The 6,206-nt window shown below is 38.4% G+C and overlaps 1 long non-coding RNA gene across 1 annotated transcript; it reads left to right on the plus strand.

Moving 5' to 3' along the window:
* The first annotated feature begins 659 nt into the window (after positions 1–659).
* Positions 660–5,464, plus strand: LOC119528544. The gene is made up of 3 exons (XR_005215743.1): positions 660–864; positions 2,687–2,838; positions 5,292–5,464. It is a non-coding gene; the product is annotated as an uncharacterized LOC119528544 (long non-coding RNA).
* Positions 5,465–6,206: the final 742 nt, after the last annotated feature.

Genomic DNA, 6,206 nt, shown 5'->3' on the forward strand with positions numbered 1-6,206 from the left:
ATGTGGTGGGGGACGAGTGGGGATGAGAATGGGTTACTAAGCAATCTGCCCAAGATATGCAGGGCCAAAAGCAAAACATGCAACATCTTCCCAGAAAGTATCAATTTTACTTAATGGTAGATAATTTAAATCCCATTTTAATTTTATACCAAAGCAAAAATGGAAGTATTGCGGGAATGTTCGAATCTCATGAATTTTTAAGGTAGAACAACCAAGAAATGCAATACTTGTTGCAGACTTAAGGTAAATCCTCACTCTGTGACACATTCACTCCTCACCACCTAGTTGATCCCATCTCTGCTTTGTTGGAAAGTTTTGTCTGGGACTGCTCAAAAAGAGCTACCATTATTCTTGATAAAACAGAACCCACCAATGGCAGGCACATGTGAAGTATTGGGGTCTTTCTAACTCCTAAAAGACCAGTGTGCAACTAACTTATATCCTGTTCATCTTTCTTCTCCTCCCACCAAAATAAATCTCTCTGAATGGACAGTGTTTCTGAAGGGTTTAAAGTAAAATTTACTGAAGTTAGGACCAGGTGGGAAAGAAGCGCAGAAGGTAGAGAAGTCTGATGTAAAATGGAGTGATTTTGAAGGGATCCCATTATCTACGCATCGTAAAGGGCTGGCAAGTGCACCTGAAAGTGGACTGGTTTGAAGGAGACATCGCAAGAACCATAATAATGACTATTTCATTACTTCAGAGATCCCAAAATCCTCAGAGGCGGTGAAAATTTAAAAGCTCCTTTTCTATGATGGAAAGAAAAGTGCTCCTACAAGGAGGAACACCAAAACATTGGCTGGCAGCTGCCATTTGATAAAGAGTGAGGACCATATCACACTACAGGGCTGCAACTGTCAGGAGGTAATTAGAGTTCACCTTGTAGCAGCTTTCTCTAGGGTTTCCCAGAGAGGATGATCAGGGCCAGTAAAGGAATTAGATCTCCTGGGTCCAAAACCGAGTCTCTCCTTTGATGTTCAGTCCGTATCTACTATACTTATAAAGTGAAATAAAATGTAGAGACCATTTTTTGCAATAAGTTTAAAATTTCTACTGAATTTCCATATTTGACAGCACAGTGCTGAAATTCCTTATGTAATTCTTGATGACTGCATTTTTATGATTTGATATATAGCGAAAGTATTTAATCTAATATAAATTCTGAAAAACTTTGTCAAATGATTATAGAAAATGAAAATAAATCCTCACTTGAAAATAATCAGGGAGAGAAGATTTATGGTTTTTACTGAAACAGGGCTTTTTAATTTTTTCTGTTTAGAGAAATATTCTAAGAAGTGTAATCATAATTCTTATTTGATTGTAAATGATGATACAAACCACTGCAAGCCCTAAATCTGATGAGTCAAACAGATGGAAAACCCAAAATATTTGGTGTTCCAAATCATAGCATTGAACTTTCAGAATAATCTGTGCCCTGATCTTTTTGAAAAAATAATCCCTCCACAACTCACTCCCTTTTTGTCTGTCATTCTTGTTTTCCCCTTTTTTTCTCTCTTTTGAAAAATTATCATGTAGTAAAATTGACTTTTTTTTTTTGCATGCAGTTCTGTGGATTTTAATACATATGTAGTTTTGTGTGGCCCAAATCATGATTCAGAACAGTTCCATCCCCTTGCCCAAAACTCCTCAAGTTACCCCTTTAAAGTAACACCATCCCTCATCCATACTGTCTGACAACCACAGATCTGTCCCCTTCTCTTAATTTTTAGATTTAAAAAGAAATGCATTATTTAAATTCTGTTAAAATTCTAGAAGGAAAGAGCACAGGTTAGCAACTCAAGTATCAACAGATTTTTAAAAATAATTAGGTGAATTTGTAATCCTAAACAACTTTCTCAACTGAGAACCTCATCTGAACCAAGGAACCTAGAGAATGACTTTGAATGACTCTTCCCCAACTTCTCCCTAGTGTGTTCTGCAGCTAGTGCCATTCCAGATGTGCAGGAGAGAAGTTAGTTCACTATGTAGGATGGAAGCTTTAGGGCACCACAGTTTACTTCTCTTACAGAACCAGTTGTGAGAGCCTGCCAGACTCATTATTAAATAGTTAGGGATTTACGCTAGGAAGAAGTCTAAGGTTCAGCCAAAGGTTTATGGTTTATGTTTAAGGAGATCCACCAAAGAATTAAAACCTGGGAAGAACCCACTTGTCCATCAAAAGGCTGACATTAATAAAATGATACTTATCTATGATAAAATACTTCGCAGCCATTAAAATGAAGTCTTAAAATTATTTAAGATAATGTACTCATGATATAGTGTCAAGTGAAAGGTGGATGCAGTTTAATGGGCAAAAACAGAGAAACAACCCCCTATGTGGGACATGACTCCCAGGGATGTAAATCTCCTTGGCAATGTGGGACTTGACTCCCAGGGATGAATCTGGCCCTGACATTGAGGGATTTGCAATGCCTTCTTGATCAAAAGGAGGAAAAGAAATGAAACTATAAAATAAAGTGTCAGTGGCTAAGAGATTTCAAATAGAATTGGGAAGTCATTCTGAAGGTTACTCTTATGCAAGCTTCAGCCAGATATTGCAAATTGCCACAGTATGTCAAACTCCAACCAACAATATTCCTGAGATCCTAAAGAATACCTGGGCTCTAAGACTCTATAAATGTTTTACTTATTAAGTTTTTTTGTTTTTTTGTTTTTGTTTTTAAAGAAACTTAAAGGCTCCAGATTGTTCTTACACCAGATAAACCCTGAAACCCAGAGGGTCCAGTCTCTCCAAGAACATCAACCAGTTTCATTACTCTACCTCATACTGTCAGCACCCCTTCTCAGCACAAAGAAGTCAGAATCGTCGTTGCCCAGGTATCTCTGAAGATTGAGAGAATGATCAAATGAGAGGGAGGAGTTGTAACGGAGAAGTTAAGATTTAACCAGTGATTATTACCACTGACTCATCATACAGATATTTCTTTGTAGTTTCTAGTGTATTAGAGTAGCTAGAGGAATACCTGATAATGTTGAACTGTAATCCAGCAGCCTTGATATTTGATAATGATTATATAACTATATAGCTTTTATCTTGTGACTGCATGATTGTAAAATCCCCGGGACTGACACCCCCTTGATCTAGTGTATGGGTAGATGAGTAATAAAATAAAGACATGCATTAAAAAAATCAATTTCAACCTAGGTGCTGCCATAAAATCTTGTACTTATTTTGTTTCCTGTAAGTAAACTTGAGGTGTGCGATGCATTAAAAAAATAATAATGAAAGAATGATGCCTTAAAAAAAAGAAAAGTAAATCTCCAAATGACTAGAATTCAACTCTAAAAAACTTCCCAGATAACTGTTAGCCCAAATTTCAGATATTTCAAATGTGGTTCTGTCAAGAACTGGAATTGTTTTAATTTTTGTGCAAACAAAAAATAAATATATTTTAATTTATAGGCTATCAAATTTCCACAAATATACTCAATAAAATCATACTTTCCTGGGGAGTATTCTAAACTATGATAAGCTTCTACCTCCAAGGAAATAATTCAGTAACTACAACTCCCATTGAGTTAGACAGTATGTGACTCTAGCCTCTCAGTTGTGGAAAAGATGGGTATAGGATGAGTACCTAGCAGCTCTTTCATTCTTTTAACATTGACATTGACTTTGTGGCCCCATTAAGTCAGCTGTGTCACCATTTTCTTGTTTATAAACCTTTCTTCAGAACACTTATCATTTGAATAAACTATGGAGGAAAAGTTAAATAATTCCTTTTTCATAACATGTTTTTGAACCACATTCCTTCAATTAAAACAAAAGCTATGGAAACAAACAAAACCCACTGAAGCATCGTGTCTGCATACAAAATGGTGGGGTTCTATCATTATGTTCTTTATACTGTCTCTTCTTTTCAAATGTTGCACAATGAACCAGTGTTATATTTATTATTATATAGAAAATACTCATTTTCAGACATATTTGAGAAGTTACCTTGGGTATGATCTTGTTGTGCCAATGTTGCTTGGCTGCAGTCCCCATTAATTAATTTGGATGTTGCTGTGAAGGTATTTTGTAGATGTGTCTAAAGTCCCATAATTAGCTGATTTTTTACTTAAGGGAGATTTTCTTAGATAATCTGGGTGGGGCTGACTTAATCAGTTGCAAGTTCTTTGGTACAGAGCTGAGGTTCCTTGAAGAATTCTGCCCGTGCATTGCAGCTTCAGCTTATGCCTCAGAGTTCCAGCCTGCCCTTACTGAGGCCTGCCCTATGGGTTTTGGACTTGCCTAGCCAGCCCCTACCATCACATAAGTCAGTTCCTTGTAAGAGATCTCTTAATACTGCTTCTGTTTCTCTGGTAGACCCTTGAGTGATATAATAGGCTGAGAAGTGTGCCAGGCATTTCAGATGAAATCTACCAAGGGTTACATCAGCTTGTGTTTGGGATTCCCCCAGAAGCAAGTGGTTTATTTGGAACATGACCCCAGGAAACACAGGTGGGTGAGTGAAGAACTAAGACAAGGAAAGGATGGAAGCAAATCAAAGATATGTTACCAAAGAATTTCCCCTGTTGGGCAACCAGTGAATCTAATCCTCTGGGTAGGTTGCTTCAGAGCTACCTCAACGAAGGGGCAATCCTGTTAGAATGTTTATCCACCAACCTTCCAGCCATCCTTGGTTAAGGGGCTTCCTGAGGTGGTAACTCTCCTGCACTCAAAGTTTACCCTGGAATTGAGCCCAGGACCTCCCTCACCTAGGAAAAAGCCCCACAGCAAGGCTGAGTTGAAGGCGTTTGCTAGTTTTTTCTAATTATCATAGATGAGGAATCTGACGCTTGGCAATGAGTTAATTCGCCCAAAGTCAAATAGCTTGTAAGATTCAGAGCCAAGACTCAAAACAGATCTCTCTCCAAAACCCTCTTAAATCTTTTGCTACAGTACATACCACTAATAATAAGGTAAGAAACTAACACTGGCTGTAACCCACATGCCACCAGAGTGTTATATGGGCCTTTTTCAATCGCCCTGTTGAGTCACCCTACTCTTCGGGAGTGCTGGCAAGAACTTTCCCCACTGAATTAACTCTGGGTCTTTATGGTTGAGCCAGTGCTCTCATCCCTCCTGCTAAATCCCTCAGATTGTGCCTTGAGCATCTTAGCAGAGGTGGGCGGAGGCTGCAGTTGGAGCCCTGGCTGTCTGTCATGCTTCACAGTGAGGACCTGGGGAGATCACTGCACATTTTTATTTCTCCTTTTCATTTTATTTTTGTGTCAGTGTTACAGAATTAGCTTTTAATAAATCCTTTTGTCTTTTCTCTCATTAGGAAATATGTTTTGCTATTTTCTCTTAATACTGACCTCACCTGAATCACCCCGATAACATCTAAAGCAAGTATTTCATCACTTGGTGAGATATTTAGAACTCTCCTCTGAGTCTCTACAAGATACTGTAAGGACAACAAACATTGAGGAAAAAGGAAATGTCATTGATTAAACACCTACTATGTGCTGTTGACTGTATTATGCCCCTTACATATATTACCTTAACAAAAATCATGCTGGTAACTTGTCAGCTCTGTATTATTTCCATTATGTAGGTGTGGAAACTGGGATTCCGAGAGCCTATATATCTTGACCAGAGACGTGTAGATAGCTAAGTGGCTAAGCTAGGGTTCAAATCTGTGACACTTATCTCCACAGCAAATGTTTTTATCCATCAAGCCATATGCAGTTCCTGACCCAAAGGGATTTGATGACATATGACAAACCAAGAAAATCCAGTTATACAAGAAATACAAAACAATGGGAGAAATGTTGGAAGGCTGAATTTGGTCACTTGCGTAATTCAGGCAAGATATGTTATGCGTTCCCTACTGGGAAGTCTCAGTACCATCTTTGTCGAAAAAGTAGGACTTGATTAGGACATGCAAAGAAAGATGAGCAAGATGTACACAAATAGAATGGGTGTGATCTGGGTGCAGTCGCCTTGGCAAAGGAGCAGCCGTGGAGATGTTTTGTTGGTTCTGGATATCGAATGTGTGCACAATCTTATTAGCTTGCATAATTGTAATTGTACAAAACACCATCTCAAGTGAAGGTTTTTCTGTGGGAGCCTTGACTGTCTCCCTGGCAGAGTTAGTCTTTTAATCTATGCTTCTAGAACATTCTCTCATATCTTGTAGCACGGTGGTTAAGTACAAGGACTCTGAAGGTGAAGTACATTCCTGCGACTAAAGTCC

The sequence above is a fragment of the Choloepus didactylus genome, chromosome 3, assembly GCF_015220235.1.
Source record: "Choloepus didactylus isolate mChoDid1 chromosome 3, mChoDid1.pri, whole genome shotgun sequence".
NCBI classification, from domain to species: Eukaryota; Metazoa; Chordata; class Mammalia; order Pilosa; family Megalonychidae; genus Choloepus; species Choloepus didactylus.